Consider the following 21369-nt stretch of genomic DNA (forward strand, 5'->3'; position numbering starts at 1 on the left):
CACTGTGGATCTAAATAAGGGAGAGAGTTGTAGAAAACTATATCCTAGAAGAGATAGAATTTGTCTTACAACTTGAAAGATGGATAGGATTTAAACAGGGAAAGGAGAGAGGTCCCTAAAAGCAAGAGTAGCTTGTTTAAGGAGGGCCGCTAAGGAGAATGCACCAATTTGGAAGAGGATAACACCCTGGGAAGTCTTGGGAAAGAGGCTGATTAGAGCCCAGAGTGTGGAAAGTCAGAGACTTCAGTCAATTTGAACAGAATCTTGATGCTTTCTGTACTTCATAATTTTAGAGTTTTCCTCAGTGTTTTTTTTTTGGGGGGGGTGGGGGGTACTTTGTTGTTTTTGTTGTTTTGAGACAGGATCTTGCTCTGTCACCCAGGCTGGAGTTCAGTAGTGTGATCATAGCTCACTGCAGCTATGATCACTGCAGGCTTGACCTCTCTCGCTCAAGCTATCCTCCCCCGCTCAGCCTCCCAAGTAGCTGAGACTACAGGCATGTGCCACCATTCCCAGATAATTTAAATTTTTGTTTGTTTGTTTGTTTAGAGATGGGGTCTCACTATATTGCCCAGGCTGATCTCGAACTCGGGTTCAAGCAATCCTCCCACCTCAGCCTCCCAAAGTGCTGGGATTACAGGCATGGGCCACCATGCCCAGCCTTCCTCAGATTCTTTCCCTGAAAAACAGGGGACATTATCCTGAGGTTGTGATGTCCGACATGTCTGGAATTATGTGATGTATATGTTGCCTGAAATTCAGTCTCTAGCTAGGAACATTGCCCCTTTGTCAAACAAGTTTTAAAGCATTATTAAAACAGTCAAGCTGTAAAGACATTAATTGCAATATTTCTTTAGGGCATTTGTTTTCACCCAGACTCCTCTGAGCCCTAGAATTCCAAAGGGGGAGCCTCAGGGGCAGCTTTGGGAGATGAGACAGAGATAACTCAAGTGAGGGCCTGGGTGCCTTGAGGCAATACTGCTTTTATATTACTTGTTATTGGTTTTCCATTTAGGATTTTCAAACACATCAATAAATTCCTGGTGAAAGTTTTTTGTTACTAGTCATTCCACCATTTATAGGTCATCAAAACCACTTATCCACTTATTTGGGTTGAATCTTCCTTTTATTTTATTTTATTTTATTTATTTATTCTTTTTGAGGCAGGATCTTGCTCTGTCACCCAGGCTGTAGTGCAGTGGCTTGAACTCCTGGGCGCAAGCAATCCTCTCACATCAGCCTCCTGAGTGCTGGGACTACAGGTGCTCACCATCACGCTCAGCTAATGAATCCTCCTTTTAAAGACACACACACACACACACACACCACTGCACCACTGTAATTACAATATGATTGATAGATTCATTCACTCATTCCCTTATTTCTCATAAACTTGTTGATGGCTATGTACCTAGCACCTACTAGTCAACATCATATGATTGATGGAGTTTGGCCTTGAACACCAGCATAAGAAAATAGATGTGAGGAGGCTGGTTAATGACAATGATGACAACAACAGTGATGATGATGATGCCAGTGCTGAGTGCTTACTGTATGCCAAGCACTGTGCACCAAATACACTTATTAATTTAACTTTTGACACATTCTTATGAGTTATTATTAAACTGAGACTGACTGAGGTTTAACATATTTGCCCACAGTCATGCAGCTAGGAAGAGGTGGAAACTAGCATCAAAGGTCATGCTCTCAGCCAGAAGGATTAACTGACGTGGCTTTATAATGAAGCCATGCTACCAGAAACATTCATTTGTTCTTTAAATATTATTTTACACAAGCGGATATTTTCTGAATATTTTCTTTATAAAACCTCTCACACTTACGGGTTAAATAACTATCCCCTAGACCCCTAACCAGGGAAGACCCTCCCATCATACTTTTCCTTGCTTTGACAGCTGATCCCTCCCTCCTGCTCAGAATCCACAGTCAGCCAAATGCAAGGCAGAAAATTAAAATGAGAAAATGGACACAAGACCTGAAGATCACTTTTAGAGAAAATAGGAGCTACCAAGCTCTAATGCAGTATATTTTTCAAAACATGCAACTGAGGTAGGACACCAGCGGGACTCATATCCCGGTCCCAAGGGGATAAAGTGAAGAAACCTGCAGGACCCAGCAGATGGCGAGGAAAGCTAGCTGCCCTCATTGCCTGTTAGGATGAGACTCTCTCCACCAGTGCTATGATGGTTTACAAATGCCATGGCAACGAACTGAAAGTTACCACCCCTTTCCGTGGCAATGACCTGGAAGTTATTGCCCCTTTCCTAGAAAGTTCTAAATAACCCATCCCCTCAAATTGCATTGACCCACCCCCTAATTTGCATGTAATTGAAAGTGGGTAGAAATACAGTTGCCAATCGACCAAACATTGCAAGTTGTAGGCCTGCTGCCTAGGAGTTAGCCCTGTTCCTCAAGGAGCACTACTGTTCAATAAATATTGCTGTTTAACACCGCCAGCTTGCCATTGAAATCTTTCCTGCACAAAGCCAAGAATTCTCCAGGATAAGCCTTAAAATTTGGGGGCTTCACAACCATTAAGGGGAGACACACCCTATTAAATTGTTAGTCCGGAACTTAGAAATATAAGAACATTATGTGCTAACAGGATTTGGGTACGTGCTGGTGTCACAATGCAATTTTAAAAAGGGGAGGGGGTCAATTGCTCTGGGAAAGGGGAGTCTCCCCCAACATTATCCAGTTGTACAGTAAGTTACTATAACTCTTATGGTCAGTAGGAACAAACACAGGCATACTTTGCAGAAATCAGCAAAATTAACCAGGCCCTAAGCAACTTCTTATTTGTTGGGTTCAGCAATGCATCGTCAACAAAGGCAGGAAGAAAAGTGAAACTGGAGGGTACCACCAAGATGTTTCCTGGCTAGAGTTATTTCAGAACACTATCATTTCCACCAGAAAGCTTTAAACATTTGCGTTTCTCCTATGAATCAGGCTGTATGGCATCAAAACAGACAAACAGAAAAAGTATATTATTAGCATAAAACAATATTAGCATAAATAGAAAGGGAATCAGGATATTCGGAGGGGTGGAAGAAAACAGCGTGTATAATATGTGGCCTACTCATTTCAGTCGACTTCAGTGTAGCTGATAAACTGTGAAATTTCCATAATAACATAGAGTACAGAAAGCAAACAACAATTTTATTTGATAGGGAAATTGCATCCTGATACTGGATATAAAATTCTACAGCATGTTCGATGATATTTTCAAAGCACTGAAAATATAGACGTATGTTTTCATTTTACAATGCAGTTGTAATGTAAATAATAAATCCACCACAATTTGGCTGGTCCAGAGACTGCTGGCATCATTAACTCAGAAACTCAGAGATGCAAACGCTCTACTTACCTTGCCAGGCCCTCAGCCAGAAGTCTCCTATAACTCTGCAGATGTTTATACATGCCCTCTGCTTCATCTACATTTCTGTCTTGCTTAAGGGTCTTCTGGGGTTCCCTATTGCTATTTGTATCACATTTTAACCAGCCATTGCTCTTTGATGCCCTTCTTTCTCCCTGCCTGTATCCTCTTTTTATTTCTTCCTACTTCTCCACACATTTTTTCAACAACAAATCAAGACCATCTTCCCTCAGCTTCCCAATACTGTTCATGATAGTAGATTGATCGAAAAATGGCCACGCCGCTCCCTTTTTTGTATCTCTGCCCTTTGAAATGTAACTGCAGCTCCTCTCATCAAAAAGGCTGCTCTTATCGTTTTTTGGAAACTATAGTAGCATGCAGTGGAAGGAACAGAAGATGAGATCAAAAACAATCCTTAGAATACCTTCCTTTTATGTGTCCTCTTTTTCTTTTTCTTTTTTCTTTCTTTCTTTCTTTTTCTTTTCTTTTATTCCTTCCTTTCTTCCTTCCTTTTTTCTTTCTCTTTCTTTCTTTTTCTTTTCTTTTCTTTCTTCCTTCCTCTCTTTCTCTTTCTTTTTCTTTTATTCCTTCCTTTCTTCCTCTCTTTCTTTCTCTTTCTTTCTCTTTTCTTTTCTTCCTTCCTTCCTCTCTTTCTCTCTTTCTTTCCCTTCCTTCCTTTCCTTCCTTCCTTCCTTCCTTCCTTCCTTCCTTCCTTCCTTCCTTTCCTTTTTTGAGACAGGGTCTTACTGTATTGCCCAGGCTGGAGTTCAGTGACATGATCTTGGCTTACTGCAAACTCTGCCTCCCAGGCTGAAGCCTCCTGCCTCAGCCTCCTGACTAGCTGGGACTACAAGTCCGTGACACCATGATCAGTTAATTTTTGTAATTTTTGTAGAGACGAGATTTTGCCATGTTTCCCAGGCTGGTTTCAAACTCCTGGGCTCAAGCAATCTGCCTGCCTCAGCTTCCCACAGTGCCAGGATTACAGGTGTGAGCCACCACACACAGCCCCACTTTCTCTTAAAATTCTGCTACTACTATGGGAATAAGTGCATGTTAGCCTTCTAGAGGATGAGGGACCATGTGGAGGAAAGTCCAGGTATTTCAATCAACAGCTGTCAACTCCCAGAAGACCCGCATAGTCACCCCAGCGTTGCAAAAGACACATGAAAAAGATGAGATCAAAACTGCCCAGCTGAGCTCAGCCCAAATTGTCAACCTCCAGAATCACATGCTATTGTTTTAAGCCACTAAGCTTTAAGGTAATTTATTCCACAGCAAGAGAAAACTGATACATCTATGTTGTCTTGTTTTCCTCTTCCTTCCCTGCGTTCATCACACCTGACAAAACACTTATTTCTTCTAGGAATTTCAACGTATCTTGGAAAATGACATCCACCAACCAAACAAATCAGACCGATCAACAACTCCCATATATGAATGTGTGGGTAGATGGGTAGTCACCATGCTAAAGGATATGAACGTTATTACCAGTTTCTACCAACACCACTCCCATGATCATTTTTAGTTTTTATTTTCTGCCTCCATATCTTTTAACATGGGAATGAACATCTGAATTTACCTACTATTGAGAAATTACTAATAATTACTTCAAAATTTTTCATAGATTGCCTAACATCCACTAATTTTTCTAATTTTAAAACTGAAAAATACTTGCTTTCCTTCAAAGTCACCTAGTAATGTGAAGTACCTCTGTGAAACAAATAGAATTGAATCCAGTGATTCCTATGTAGTTTATTAATTTCAGCCCTGACTAATTATTTTCAGCCCTATAGCATCTGAACCATAGCTATTGTGAAGCAAAGGCTTTCAGTGTCTATACCTCTATGACCAACATTTATCCAAACTACAATATGCATAGTACTTTGCTTCTCATTTCTCTCCTAAAATGCCTCAAAGTCTTATCTTTGAATGTGTAATTTAATTGATTTTTAACCAAAAATTAAATTTGTGTATAAAACTCATACTTTCATCAAGAACATAACTGGAAGGAGGCATCAAACTTCCTAATTTCAAAATATATAACAAGCCAGGTGTGGTGGCTGACACTTGTAATCCCAGCACACTGGGAGACTGAGGCAGGAGGATTGCTTGAGACCAGGAGTTTGAGACCATGCTGGCCAATACTGGAGACTTTGTCTCTACAAAAATCAAAATAAAATAAAAATATGTTATTAAGCTACAGTAATCAAAACAGTATGGTACTGGCTTAAAAACAGACATATAGACTAACAGATGGTCAAATAATCTTTGACAAGGGTGCCAAGAATACACAATGGGGAAAAGATAGTCTCTTCAATAAACAGTACTGGAAAAACTGGATATCTCCATGCAAATTGGACAATTGTACCTTTATCTTAAACTATACCAAAAACTCAACTCAAAATGGATTGAAGATTTAAATATAAGACCTGAAACTGTAAAACTCCTAGAAGACTACATAGGAAAATAATTTCTTGACATTGGCCTTGGCAGTGATTTTTTAAAATATAAAACCAAAATGCAGGCAATGAAAGCAAAAGTAGGCAGATGAGATTACATCAAAATAAAAAGATTATGCACAGCAAAGAGAACAATCAACAAAATGCAAAGGCAGCATAAGGAAAGGGAGAAAGTATTTGCAAATGATATATCTGATCAAGGGTTGATATATCCAATATATATAAATAATTTCTACAACTCAATAGCAAAAAGCAAGTAAGTTGATTAAAAAATGGGCAAAGGACCTGAACAGTTTTCAAAGAAGACATACACATGGCCAACAGGTATAGGAAAAGGTGCTCAACATCGCTAATCACCAGGGGAATGGAAATCAAAACCACAGTGAGATATCACCTCACATCTGTTAGTATGACTATTATAAAACAAACAAATAATAAACAAATAAAACCACAATGAGATATCACCTCACATCTGTTAGTATGACTATTATAAAACAAACAAATAAACAAACAAACAAGTAAAAGATAACAAGTTGTTATTGAGCATGTGGAGGACAGGGAACCATTGTACATTGTTGATGAGAATGTATATTAATAAGTCACTATGGAAAACAGCATAGAGGTTCCTCAAAAAATTAAAAATGATGGCCAGGTGCGGTGGCTCACACCTGGAACCCCAGCACTTTGGGAGGCCAAAGTGGCTGGATCACCTGAGATCATGAGCTCGAGACCAGCCTGGCCAACATAGTGAAACCCTGTCCCTACTAAAAATACAAAAATTAGCCAGGCGTGGTGACGCATGCCTGGATTCCCAGCTACTCGGGAGGCTGATGCAGGAAAATCACTTGAACCCGGGAGGCTGAGGTTGCAGTGAGCCGAGATCGTGCCACTGCACTCCAGCCTGGGTGACAGAGCGAAACTCCACCTCAAAAATAAATAAATAAATAAATAAATAAATAAATAAATAAATAAAACAACCATATGACCTACCAATCCCACTTCTAGGTAGATATCCAAAAAAAAAGAAAAAAGGAAATCAGGATCTGAAAGAGATACCTTCACTCCCATATTCATTGCAGCATTATTCACAATAGCCAAGATATGGAAATAAGCTATATATCCATCATCAGACGAATGAATAAAGAAAATGTGGTACATACCTACACTGGAATACTATTCAGACTCACAGAAAAAAAAAGAAAACCTTGCCAGTTGCAACAACATGGATGAACCTGGAGGACATTATGCTAAATGAAATAACCCAGACACAGAAGGACAAATACTACATGATACCACTTACGTGAGGAACGTAAAATAATCAAATTCATAAAAGCAGAGAGTAGAATAGTGGTTGCCAGGCACCAGGGGGAGAAAGAAATGGAGTTATTAGTCGAAGGGTACAAAATTTTATAAAAGAAATATTTTGTTAAGGAAAGAAAAAATAAATTTGTACCTTTATCATTGACAAATTCCATTGGCCTAGCACAGCACCCAGCAGATAGGAAGAATTGGGTCACTTTGGTTTGCACTGAATCTAACTTGGACATTGCTGCAATTGCTTATATAATATATATTGAAAGAATATATCAACATCATATGGACTTTACATACATTAGCTGTACTCATTTTCAGTTTCATGGATAAAGAAAGACTGAGAAAATAATTTCTTGTAAAACATATTCTTGGAACTGCCATCAGGAAGTCTTAATTAGGATTAAGCTTGATGCTAACAAAAACTCAAAATAACAGTGACTTAAATAAGACAGAGGTTTATTTCTTTCTCAAGTAAGAATTCAAATGTTGGCAAACCAGGGCTGTAAGATGGCTTGCTCCCTGAAGTTCCTATGGATCCAGAATCCTTTTAGCTCATGGCTCTGACATTTCTGAAGTAGAAATCTGGCGTCATGATACAAGACGATAGTTAGAATTCCAGCCATCATACCCACATTTTGGGCAGCACGATGAAGGAAAGGACAGAGAAAAAAGGACAAAGGGCACATGCTTGCTGTCATTTAAGGAAATTACTTGGAGAAGCTGCTTAAATCCCATCGGCCAGAGATTAGTCAGACGGCCATGCTGAGTCACAAAAGAGTCTGATGAAGTCTTTTTAAAAAATCTACTATATGCTCAACTGTAATCAGGATATTAAGAAGGAAAGAACAACTATCACAGTATGTAACCAGCAATCCCTGCAGAAATGTGCTCTACATTGGGGAGATTGTCTTTACATTATCTCAGAGCATAAAATTGCCCATGACTTGCCAGTTTTCCATTTTGTCCTTGGTTTGCAAAACAGCCACCTAACAGACAAGCTCTATCTATACTTCACTATGGCATTGAGTGGGGAGAAAGAGATCCTTTTCCAGTTGGGACTCTTGTATTAGTCTGTTCTCACGCTGCTATGAAGAAATAACCAAAACTGGGTAATTTATAAAGGAAAGAGGTTTAATTGACTCACAGTTCCACAGGGCTGGGGAGGTCTCAGGAAATTTACAATCTTGGTGGAAGGCACCTCTTCACATAGTGGCAGGAGAGAGAAGGAGTGCAAGCAGGGGAAATGCCAGATGCTTATAAAACCACAAGATCTCATGAGAACTCACTATCACAAGAACAGAATGGGGGAAACCGCCCTCACGATTCAATTATCTCCCACCAGGGCCCTCCCATGACATGTGGGGATTATGAGAACTAGAATTCAAGATGAGATTTGGGTGGGGACACAGCCAAACCAAATCAACTCTCTTCTGTTGAAAATGAAAAAAAAAAAACCAAACAAACAAACAAACACTCCGCCAAAACTAGCTCAAGGCAGAAGAAAGTGTATTGGCTCACATAGGTAAAAAGTCCAGGATGGGATTTTCTCCAGGAACAGGTTCATTTAGGCTCCAAAAATGTCATCAAGACTCATTTTCTGTCCACCTCTCTGTGGGCTCTGTGTTCGTCCACTCATTGGCCTTATTCTTGACTTACCTGTGGTGGCAAGGTGGCAACAGGAGCACCAGCTCACCTGCTTCCAGGTTCGAGTCCCTTGGGAAAGAACAACAGTCTCCTTGTGCCTCATTCTGACCGGGTCACATGGCGGATGAATGAACCAAATCCTCTAACAGAAGAAAATGTTAAGAATGGATGTGATGCTTTTTAAACTATGTGGCCTGCGAGTGGGAGAGAGTGGTTCCCCAGATGGAATTTGGGGTGTCATTTTACCCTAAAAACAGTGAATGGATACTGGGAAGACAAATAGTAAATCTCTCCAATGGAGACATACTTCACACGATGTGGGATTCGATTGGTATTCTCCATTACTCAAGATGTAACCACTTCCCAAAATATTCCCAGGACCATGGGGCTAAAAATAAAACCAATTTCATAGGCTTGATGTGAGAACTGAACGACAAAACATACTTGCAAGAGGATAGTGTAACATCTCCAAGCAGGAAGAAAACTTGTCAAGACCCCATTCTGGGAGGGTTACTATTACCCTCTGCCAGATTAGGTCACTAGAAAATTGTCATCTTCAGTATTGTTTCCGGCATTCAGTGGTGCCCAATTGTGGAACTGGAGAATCCCTAAGCCAGGTCTTTCCCGCCTTTCCCTGTACACTATTCTCATTTCACCATCCGAAGTATGTGTGTCTTTTCTGTATCCTACTCTGTGACATACCTTTTATGAAAACTTTTATTAATACTACAGAATCATGGTCAGGCGCAGTGGCTTATGCCTGTAATCCCAGCACTTTGGGAGGCCGAGGTGAATCATTTGAGGCCAGGAGTTCAAAACCAGCCTGGCCATTATGGTGAAACCCCATCTCTACTAAAAATACAAAAGACTAACCGGGCGTGGTGGCAGGCACCTGTAATCCCAGCTACTCAGGAGGCTGAAACAGGAGAATCACTTGAACTCAGGAGGCAGAGGTTGCAGTGAGTCAAAAATCACGCCACTGCCCTCCAGCCTGGGTGATAGAGCAAGACTTTGTCTAAAACAAAACAAAACAAAACAAAACCTCCAAAAAACCACTACAGAGTCATTAGTCCGTCTGTTGTCAGTATCACAAAGTTCCCATTTCATGTATAAAGCCTTCATCACATTAATTTCTAGGTATATTTACCATCTCCCAACACATAGTCTCTGTAAAAATACCAGCTGTAGAAGTTATCTGAAAGCAACTGCCCTCTATGATTGCTGCCTTTACTTTCTTTCTCTGTCTCCTCCCTCAGGGAACACTGGAAGAGGAGACAGGCCCCAGGTTTGGGCAGGAAGTTCGAGACCAGCCTGGCCAACATGGTGAAAACCCGTCTCTACTAAAAGTACAAAAAAATTAGCTGGGTGTGGTGGCAGGCAGTTTTCAGGCTGAGGCCGATCTAACTATGCACACAGGAACATTCCAATATTTCTTCAGCAATGTTGTCCCAGCACTTCACTGGTTAACTTTTTATGTCCACCATTTGTGGATTCCACAGCTACTTGTCAATGGTGAATATTGATCATCATGATTATCTACTGAGCAGCTACCATATCCCAACTACTCCTTGCATGTTGTTCATTATTTTCTGAACACTCAGCATATTTGCAATGTGTTATTTCATATCACAGACAAGGAAACTGAATGCAGAGACGTTTTATTTCTTGCCAAACATCGCATGAGGATGAATAATGAAACTGATTTGAAACCAGAATTGTCCAATTCCAACATCTCTGTTGTTTTTTTTTTCACTCTGATATGCTGCAATTAAAAAGTTATTTCTAAGACTGTACTTTCCGACATCGTTTCTGTAGTTGGTTGTGAGAGAACTTTCTCTGAACTTGTGGAGCACAGGAAACCGGGAGGAGGCGGCACAGGGTGCTCTCCACATGCGTGAAACCCGCTGTGGGTGTTGCTTTCCTGCAACTGCCATTTGCCACTGATGATCTTCTCTTCCTCTGGAAGAGTAAGAGGGGAAGGACACAGTTTCAGTGCTTCCCATTTATAATTAATTAATTAAGGGCAGGTGCAGGGGCTCACACTTGTAACCCCAGCACTTTAGGAGATTGAGCAAGGAGGATTCCCTGAGTCTGGGAGTTTGAGATCAGCCTGGGCAGCAGAGTGAGACCCTGCCTTAAAAAATTTTTTTTTCTTTCGTTTTAATTTTTATTTTTTTGAGACAGGGTCTCGCTCTGTTGCCCAGGCTAGAGTGTAGTAGTGTGATCTCGGATCACTGCAACCTCTGCCTCCGGGTTCAAACGATTCTCATGGCTCAGCCTCCCAAGTAGCTGGGATTACAGGTGCCTGCCACCACACCCAGCTAATTTTTTTGTACTTTTAGTAGAGACGGGTTTTCACCATGTTGGCCAGGCTGGTCTTGAACTCCTGACCTCAAGTGATCTGCCCACCTCAGCCTCCCAAAGTGCTGGGATTACAGGCATGAGCCACCGCACCCAGCCAAAAAAAATTTTTTTTTTTTAATTAGCCAGACATTGTGGCATGTGCCTGCGGTTGCAGTAACCATGGGGGCTGAGGTGGGAGGATAGGTTGAGCCCAGGAGTTTGAAACCAGCCTGGGCAGCAAAGTGAGACCCTGCCTCAAAAAAAGAAAAAAAAAAAAAAACTGAAAAGCTATTTCTTACAGATATTCATTGAGTGGAAAGCAATTTAATTTTACATATAATAAGTTATTTCAAAAAGAACTGTAGTTATGTGTGGCAATTTTTCATAAAAGCCTGATACAAATCAAGATCGACCACGGACTCAGTAGGTGTGCTCCAGAGGCACCCTTCGTGACCAAAACAAAGCAGGGCAGAGGTCGAGAGGCCTTTTGGGCTGGGCTCCAGGACACAATGACTAGAAGATGATGCAAAGCGCATGACAGAGTAGAGAGAACTACACAATTTGCTTCCATATTAGACTCTGCAAAAGTAGTTCTTAAATGTTAGCTCACATGCCACCCAGTCACTTTACTAAGTAGATTCCTGGACTCCAGTCCTGGGTGATTCTTGCAGGTGGTGCATTGACCAGATTAGGAGAATCATTGTCCAAGGTCTCAAAGCCAAATTTAGGACGCTGAGAGAAAGAATCCTAAGTGGTTGAATGGGAAACTGATTCTCCTTTTGAGCACACCTTAGATTCAAATAATTGATTGGAGAAGATCATTCTATACAAAAATCCTCTGACCTGCAGAGTTTCTACAAAAAGTCTTGAGAAAGAAAAAAAACATATATTTTTGGAAAAGATTGAATTTAATTATAATTTTGCAAATTACACTGTGAGAAAGGTCAACAAAAAGAAGTGTATTGCGGATGATCTTCTAAAAAGAACCTTTTGTAAAGCAAACAATTACCTTCTGATTTGTCTACTCTGAACGCTTGATGTTTATTTAAATTGGATGTTCTCATAGCAGGACACACCTGATACCTGGCTTGTCTAAACACTTAGAAAGTCAAATTGTCTAGTTATCAAAGCCCATCTTATTTCCTGAACACGTATGGATGGTCCTTCAGGAGTCATTTCACAGTGATGTGCAGAGAGAAAAATGAAACAAACAAACAAACAAACAAAAAACAAATCATTGTTCCTGAGTGCATTTTCTAGCCTATGTCTAACTTTCTAGCAGATAAAAGGCAATAAAAATGTTTGGGTCCAACACTGCAACATAATTTGAAATTCCTTGCTTACTGAAATCCTAGCCAAAAGGCTTTCTTTAGTTTTGTATTAAATTATCCCACTTGGTTGGCGGCCTTAATCAACTTAACCAATTATTTACCAGATCACCATTTGCCTCTGTGCAGACACCCCGTCAGAGCTCAGGTGGACAATTTCTTGGGCCAGAATGCCTTTCTTTTTCGTCAATACCAAGACTGTCTCCTGCCACACCTTTAACAGTGCTCTCCATCTGTAACCTCAGGTTCATAATGCAGCTTTGTTACTTGGTTTGTCTAAAAGCAATTAGTAGTTTCAGATTTGTATTTCCTATTTAGGGGAGAGATGATTTGGGGGAGAGTTGGGGAGGTGACTGAACAAAGCCAGTTGAACAGTTAATACTTTAACCTTGCGTATAATTTATACAATAAACAAAGTCACATGCTTCCCTAATAATTTAGATGTAAGCAAATGTTGATTTATTCAGGAAGGCTACTGCCAGAAGCAAAGCCTGCAGCACTAAAATTTGAATTAAACTAGGACAGAAGCAGGCTAGTCTATAATAACATTTGTATAATTTTATTTTTGCCCTTGGCTCAGTTCATTTCCTCGTACAGTAGATGCATGAAATTGGTTCTTCAGCCACCTTTAGCTGATGCTCATTGATATCCGGGCAGGCAGAGAAGCAAGAGAATGCACCTTTCTAAGCTTTGTGTTTTCAATCATAAGGCCTTGACTTCCTAGGTCATTTCTGACAATGATTATCTTTCTCTGAATTGTGTCTTTGGCAAATATCTCAGAAAAGCTTCATTTAACCTAGAGATACAGTTTCCCCCCTCTTACTGTGAGGGGACTCTTAGAACTGAGACAGTTAAATAGATGCAAATGTTGTGCTGTTTTTATTCCTTTATTCAAGCCCTGGGGCATGAAATCTGAGTTCTCTTACTCTGCTTTCGGCAGTGAAATAAGGGCCTGAAAAATTCTTTAAATGATGGTGAAAAATAAACATTAACTTGAAACAGTGAGGAATCAACCCCCCCTTTTACTATTAACCTTTGACTTAAGTAAAAACTCGGACCTACATTTTACAACTTACCACTTGTGTTAGGATCTGAGGCTCCTTTTGAGGGAGCAGGCTCAAGCTGGTAAATAATTTTGGAGAGCTTCTGAAAAGTAGATGAAGTTTTACATCCAAACATAGGGAAACCTGGTTTTTTCATGGCAGTTCCTGAAATAATGACATTGCCAACACACACAGCACACACATGGAAGCATTCTCAACCCCCATAATCACCTGGAAATGTCTTACAATTTTTATTCTTCCTCCTCCATACTTCCATTTTAGGCATAGTAACAGCATTTTAGAGCGTCAAAACTTCTGAAATGAAGAATTTATTCCCTTAGTTCAGGAAATCAATTATGCTAAAAATTCTTCCTGACCTTTTATTTAAGGGGAGTTAAGAAAAAATAAAATCCTAAAAATTTAGAAACTAAAGAATTGGTATTTACACTTTATGTGCAATAATGCATTTATGCCTCACTTCCTCCAGCTGAGAAGGTAAATAGCAGCCCTAGTGTTTTGGAGGCAAACATTGTTCTGTCCTATTCTTGGTAACAAAATCTGCTCCCAGGCCTTCTCCATCCCTGTCTGATTGTGCCCTGGGGCTGTTGCAGGCGGCCAGAGGAGCCTTTCAGAAAATCCAGGCCATGTTTTGACTTCATTAGAGATTCCAAATAGAACAAGTTTTAGCCTGGCTCAGGCTTTGGTTATGAAAGTTTCCCACAGCTCTCAAAAATATACAGAATAATAAATGGCTGGGCAGAGAAATAGAAGGCAATAGTCATTCCATCAAAGGTTTCTAGTCACATCATAAACTACAATTGCAGAGCCTGAGGAGCTTATGTCACTAGGACCCAGAGATAAAATGTTTTGCCTTTGGCCCCCGAGGTCACGCGCTGGGGCAAGAGCTTTGAGGTTGGGTCCTTTGTTTGCAGACTGGCAGGGGAAGGGCACTTGATCCCTGCCTAGGAACAGAAAGAATGCCTCTGTCCCCCACCCTGTGGCCCCTTGGCCTTCCCTGGGGACAGGCTGTGTGGCTCAGCGGGCATTGTGAAACCTTCCACCCCAAGGGGTGGCTGTGAAGCTTCAAATGTTTTCGGGCATTTCCAGCATAAAGGCAAAAATTGATGAGTTTCAGTGGGATAAGCTCTGAGGCTCCAAGGAAAAAACCCTAAGGCGGTGGGTGTGAGGAGGAAACTTTTTATTGTCTTGCTGCAGATTTTTTTCTTTCATTTTTCTTTTCTTTTTCTTTTATTAAGTCAAGATGTTATATGAATGCACCAGTTAAATATTACATGCAAACTTCTTAAGGGAACCATTTCCTCCCCAGTTTACAGATCAGTCTGTAGTTTGTCCATATTCCTGTTTCCCATCCTTCTTCCTCCTCTCTCCCTTGTTCCAGGTTCTCCCTTCTCTTACCCCCAGCCTTTTTTGGGAGGAATCATAAAACCACACTTTAATGACAAACTCCAGAAGGCTAGACCTGATGAGGATCCTAGATATTCACCCTACCAACTTCCATGGAATGGCCTTCATTTTCCACACACTTTTATTTCAGAAAACATATGAACTACTAGAAGTCACTCAAACAAGGAAGGATTTACATTCATTTTTTCCCCCAAATAGTCTTAATATACATGTTTCTTGCTAGAAGCAGATTTTGTTGATGCTTTATTTTTTAAAGCCAGTAACTAACTATAGCCTGACAATTCCTATCCTATCACATTGATATTAGATTGGTGGGCTGTGACTTTATGACATCAAAGAAATTGATTACAACTTTTTTATATGTGGCTCACATGCAGTCATTACCATGATCCAAACATTATATGCTAACCTCGGAATCACGGAAGTGATGGGAGAAACACACTGTGGTTAGTGATTAAAGATTGGACTCAAAATTGTCTCCAAACCCATTTTTTAAGTCTTTGAATATGACCAAAATTGTATTAATGAGCTTTGGCTGGAAAGAACACTACAGTGTGTCTCTATCTCCATTTCTCACATTTTAGTTAAACTTATAAACCCTGCCCCCAGATGGGCTTCCCCTGGTAACCATATTAAACAGAAACATTAGGTAGAATCCATAAGAAAATATTCATGCTTGTAATCCTAGCACTTTGGGAGGCCAAGGGGGGCGGATCACCTGAGATGGGGAGTTCTCAACCAGCCTGACCAACATGGAGAAACCCCGTCTCTACTAAAACAATAAATAATAATAATACAAAATTAGCCAGTCATGGTGGTGCACGCCTATAATCCCAGCTACTCTGGAGGCTGAGGCAGGAGAATCACTTGGACCCGGGAGGCAGAGGTTACGGTGAGCCGAGATTGCACCATTGCACTCCAGCCTGGGCAACAAGAGCAAAACTCGGTCTCAAAAAAAAAAAAGAAAAGAAAAAAGAAAATATTCATTCCTTTTTTTAAATGCATAAACCATCCAGAAAATATATACCTTAAAAATAAAAAAGGGGTTTAGTAAATATTTTATATTTCACTCATCTGGAATTATAATAGAAAGGAAAACTGTTTTATTAGAAAATTTACCATTTGCAGGGAAGTGTGTGTGCCTATGCCCCTGAGTCTTTATTAAGGCAATGGAGGAAAAGCAGCCAGGAACAAGGTGAAAAGAAGTTCATTCACTGTCTCAGAAAATAAAGACCTCAGACTTTCTAAATGAAAATATACCATTAGCATCAGATACTAATCACAAGGTAATTATTTTTAAAGAGGTTCCTAAGTAAGACACACACACCCATGACACCCCGAGGCTAATCTACGCACCGAGAGACTTATTCTGCCCTTCGTTGTATGTGAGTTAGTTGTCCTTGGAGTGAATAAAAGCTGCTTTCCATGTTATTCTACCCTCCTGTAAAAAGAAGAAAAAAATGTCACTTCAGAAGATATGGATAAAAATGCATCTGATTAAAAAACATTCCTCAAGGGCAATTTGGATAAAAGTTAAACTGGGCAACATCAAACTAGGCCCCTTCCTATAAAATACATCAAATTCAAAGAAGTTTCTTGTTTTTGTTTTCTTTTAAGTTACTAATCTTTTTAATGAATCTCAGACTCCATCAGCCAAACTGCTTTTTTGGTAAGAACAGTTTTTACCTATGTAAAGGCAAGGATTGGTTTGACAGAAAGCACCCAAAATATTAAGGACACGGCAAAATATCTTTCTATTCTTTAGTTAAGAAAAAAACTCTGTTCAAGGAATTTCAAGTGAACAGAATTATCCACACTGGAAAGGACAGTCCTCATCAATCTAGGTGACTTACTATGGGCTTATGATCCCTAAAAGTGGCCCCCAGTACCCCCCCATATCCCTGCTGGCATGAATTACAACACCAGGTCACCTCTTCAAGAAATCCCCATTAATAAGCCTCCAACAGTGTAAAATATCAGCTGTTGTGGAAATTTTTTTCAAGTATAAAGAGAGTTTCTGCCCTCATTAGGCTACATGTTATTAGACTGCATGTATATCCATATCTTATACCAAGCCTATGAGCTATCTAATGTCCTGTAACTCCCTTTGGAGCTATATGCTAGTCAGCACTCTTCATTCATTCATTCATTCATTCATTCATGTAACCTCCCTTATTGAAGACCCCACAATGTGCCAGCACTGCTTCTAAGAGCTGGGACATCAGACATGAAGGAGACAGGTAACATCCTGCTCTAGAGGAGTTTATTTTCCCCCAGGCAGAGGCATTCAATAAACCAGCAAACAAATGAAGGAAACCATTTTGGACAGTGATCAGTGAAATAAAAATAAAGGAACGTGGTCAGATAGGGTGGGCTAACATGGACGGAAAGTCTTTGTTGGGTAGGTGGAGATGTTGAGCTAGAATCTGAATGTCAAGAAAGAGCCAGTTGTTGAGAAGCTAGGAAAATGAATTCTGCTTGTTTTTTAGTAAAGATTGATTTACTCACATTATTGTACGGATTGTACAACCTCACAAGCAGTATCACAGACAACTCACAGGATTCCAAGCAGAAATTCAAAACCCAGGCATAGCAAGAACGCTTAGCTTTTATTTGCCAGCAGGACAACCCCAGGCATTATTGCTCAGCTGAGGGCATATTTAATTACCAAATGCTCTGCAAATGTCTTCCAAATTGTATAGATAAAGCCATCTAAATTGCTGACTTTCAAGAGGATATATTCCTTCCTTTATCATAGAAATGCCCCATTCCCTGATGAATTTGCATTTCCAATGATTCACCATTCATTTTAAATTCATTTTAATTTACAATTATTTTCTTAAATTCTTCTACACAGCTGGGAATCTGTAAAGTGCATTTGCTTTATTTCATTAGATAACTAACTTCATTGCTACCTGAGCAGTTCTTTGCTTCAGAAAAACATGCAGCACTCCTGCTATTTCACTGTACAGGCAGCATACTCACCATGCCAGCCAGATTTAGAAATGATTGCTTTTGCTTGTGGCTTACAAGAAAAGACTTCATATCATATATTAATTTTTAAAATGTTTTCTTAAGCCTCATTTTAGCCTCTATGGCAAACCCAGAGGCCAGGTAAAAATGAATGGTTATAATATGGTTTTGTTTAAAGGCATGAAAGTTAGCCATAGCCTTTTCCCATGACACATCTGGACACTTCCATTATGGTCACTTAGGTGTCTGATGGTTTGTCAGAAAGCTAGCCATAACTTAGGCGGAAAACTGGACTCCATTAAAAAAACATTAAAGGCTGAGAGGGAGGCAAGTTGATGTGGCATGGCTCCCAGCACTAAGAAAGCAAGAGTGCATGGTGAAGCTTAGAAATAGAAAGTGATGTCCTCATAAAAACATGGCTCCAGGCTGGTGTGCCACTAGAAATTCTTCTGTCAGTTTAGAATATTTAGCTCTAAGGGATTTCGACTTTCAAATGTATCTTTGGATGCAAAATAGGCTGCACAGGAGGAGATAGCATAGAAGGGAAAGAAGCGTTTGCTCCCAATTATGATCAGCTTACGTTAAACTGAAAATTCCTTTTCTTCCAGATAGAATATTTGATTAGAAAGGGGGGCAAGTAGATTAGAGGAGCTACCTTGCTGACATCAAGTGATCCTCTGGCCTCCGTAACTAGAAAACGTTGCTGATAACTGATAGAGCTAAACAATATTAAAAGCTTCAGCACTACTGGTTATCAGGGGAACCTTTCAGCCTAATTGGAAAGCTCAAAGCTTCAGGCATCTGAAATTTTTTGGTTTAGGGCTCTTCTACAGCATTCCAATGCAGTATATCCAATCAATAATGTGATGCTATGCACAATACCATCACGAGGCTTATTAACTCCCCTGAGTTTTGTATTTGACTTGTTAAACTGTAAAAAGAGTTGGAGAAAACAAACAGAAAAGAAATATCTCGGTCCCTAGCTGCCAAAATATAAAATAAATAAACAAACTCCAGTGCTCAAAGAAAACTGAAAAGGGCAAAGTGGAAAATATACACAGATGTACTTTCATGCACAAAACATGAGCATCTTGGATGATTTCTCTTAGTGTGATCCGTCCTGTGTTTTAGGCAAAGGGGGCATCCATCCAAGCAGATTGAATTATGTGCTAAAATTCAGTTATGATGATGTAGATTCCACTCTAAAACCTATGGACATGAGGCTTTTTTCCACAGCAGACTGTGGTGCTTTTCAGCCCACCCTGGCTACAAGCAGTGGTTACAGCTGCAGCAATTAGAGGCGGGCATCCCAAGGAAGTTCAATATAGTCGGTTCCTCAGAGCGACAGCTGTCTGCATCTGGGATACTTCACAATTTTCTTACCAATCTCCTTGCACAGAACTAAACAGCAGAATCTTCACACTCTGGTGACTCTGACAGAGCCCGCTTGATTCAGATGTTTGTGAAATTGTCTGCTCCAGAGAACTTCCGCGGAAATCATCAGGGAGGTTTCGACAGCAACAACCAGAAAAAGTTCTTCATTTGGTTTTGAATTTTCCTTTTCCCCCAAAGGTTCACCAAGCTGCCGCTATAAGAGGTTTGAAAGGGAACACAGGTGGTACTAACAACCGAGTGAAAGGTAAGGAGCAGAAGTTGGAGTTCAGATCAAATCCAGCACCCGCTCCTGCCCTGTGATGGGAAACAACCACCTCTAGAAACACACGGCACAAGCCTCTTTTCTGTGCCTGAGTTAAGAGATACACAGACCTAAATCTGAACTTAAAGACACATATTTACTCACATTTTAATCTATCTGAAGTGATACTACAGCCCACAATCGCTGTTAGCCAGCAGCAGTCAGCCGTCGTTGTCATTGCGTATACACGGGCATGAAACTGTGCAATGGCTGGGAAGAGAATCCTGAAGATGAGTGGGGACATCTCTTAGGAAATGCTACATCACCAACACTCTCAACAGCAAAGCAGATGATCCTGTGCAGCCAAACAGGAACTTGATGACTCCAAGTTGGAAAATAATTCAGAAGAGTCAGACTCAGAATGTGAAGTTTCGTAAATACCTTAACTAATTTATTTCACGTATACTTTCCTTATTACATACGCACAAGAGATGTATATGAGAGAAATCCACGCCAAAATAAGTTTAAAACCTTTTTCAGGGTCTCACTCTGTTACCCAGGCTGGAGTGCAGTGGCTCAGTCTTGGTTCACTGCAACCTCCACCTCCTGGGCTCAAACAATACTCCCACCTCAGCCTCCTGAGTACTGGGACTACAGGTGCGCACCACCATGCCTGGCTAAATTTTTTCGTATTTTTGTAGAGACGGGATTTCGCCACGTTGCCCTGGCTGGCCTCAAACTCTTGGGCTCAAGTGATCCACCTACCTCTGCCTCCCAAAGTGCTAGGATTACAGGCGTGAGCCACTGAGCCTAGCCAAGAAACTCTTCCAATAGGTATACAATGAAAATTCTAAGGAATAAAACAATTACTGTGGTATAGTTGTGGTGGTACATCTTTCTTTCTGCATGGTACATAAAATCAATACAACCTAGACATCTAAAATTCAATGAAATATACAATTTTTGTAACCTGGAAGAGTTTGCCTAGCTTCTCTGAGCTTCAGATTTCTCTCCTAGAAAAGGAGAATAATAACCCCAACTCCCAGAGAGATGGGGGCTGACAGAGCCAGCTCAGATAGAGTTCACAGAAGTCTATGTCCAACATGGTCTATTCCTAGTCAACAGTAGTAGCTACTCACCTCTTGTCATTCATCTGTTTCGGCCTGGACACAATGCAAGTATCACAAACATACTCATTTACTTAACCCGGTGTACTTTACTTTGTTCATTAAACTCACCAGCCATGCACCAAGTGGACAAAAAAACAAGTACCAAGAAGGCCTTGATGTAGCGTATTTTTTTGGTGATCATCTATGAAGCAGATAAAGTGAAATGAAATGATTGTTTGAATCCAGTGTTCTAATGGTAGAATAATTGTGACGTCAAAACAGATTTTTTTAAATGTGACTCCAGTGGAATAGAAATGAATACATCAATCTCAAAGTGGATAGAGAAAATTGTTTTTTTTTTTAAAGGAAAACTTTTGACAGTGAAAGAATGAGCCAACTAAAATGCCAAATTGTGTTTAAGTCAAAAGGTTAGATGACAGTTATTTTTCTCTGATTCCAACAAACAGGAAAAGGGGAATATGCAAATGAGCAAACGCAACCTAAAGTTAGCTTTTATTTTTACTTATTTTTTTCCTTTTAGAAAATCCAGTTTTAAGTGGTTGTTTCCTTTTAAAATAGTAGAGAAACAGAGCCAATGGGCTTCCAGTTTCCATTTTCATTCTTTCTTAGTATTTTCCTGCACAAATCTTCACCATAATACTGTAGATATCTCCTTTCTGCTTTGTAAGGTCACAGTT

The 21369-nt window shown here is 40.2% G+C and overlaps 1 protein-coding gene, 1 long non-coding RNA gene and 1 other non-coding gene across 4 annotated transcripts in view; 2 read left to right on the forward strand and 1 right to left on the reverse strand.

Annotated features, from left to right (window-relative positions):
- LOC126940979 (uncharacterized) overlaps nt 1-19962 on the reverse strand; it is a 57393-nt gene extending 37431 nt beyond the window's left edge. Inside the window, exons 1-3 of one of the 2 annotated variants that reach the window (XR_007721017.1) lie at nt 19728-19962; nt 19310-19514; nt 16310-16394 (exon numbers count right to left, since the gene is read on the reverse strand). This is a non-coding gene — a long non-coding RNA (uncharacterized LOC126940979). The remainder of the gene's footprint in view (nt 1-16309; nt 16395-19309; nt 19515-19727) is intronic. The other variant, XR_007721018.1, reaches the window with a different exon arrangement.
- KCTD1 (potassium channel tetramerization domain containing 1) overlaps nt 1-21369 on the forward strand; it is a 622936-nt gene that overhangs the window by 380346 nt on the left and 221221 nt on the right. The gene's annotated exons all lie outside the window — the stretch shown is intronic.
- On the forward strand, nt 10599-10811 carry LOC126941622 (small nucleolar RNA U3). The gene has a single exon (XR_007721391.1). It is a non-coding gene; the product is annotated as a small nucleolar RNA U3 (small nucleolar RNA).

This window comes from Macaca thibetana, chromosome 18 (genome assembly GCF_024542745.1).
Source record: "Macaca thibetana thibetana isolate TM-01 chromosome 18, ASM2454274v1, whole genome shotgun sequence".
Lineage (NCBI taxonomy): Eukaryota > Metazoa > Chordata > Mammalia > Primates > Cercopithecidae > Macaca > Macaca thibetana.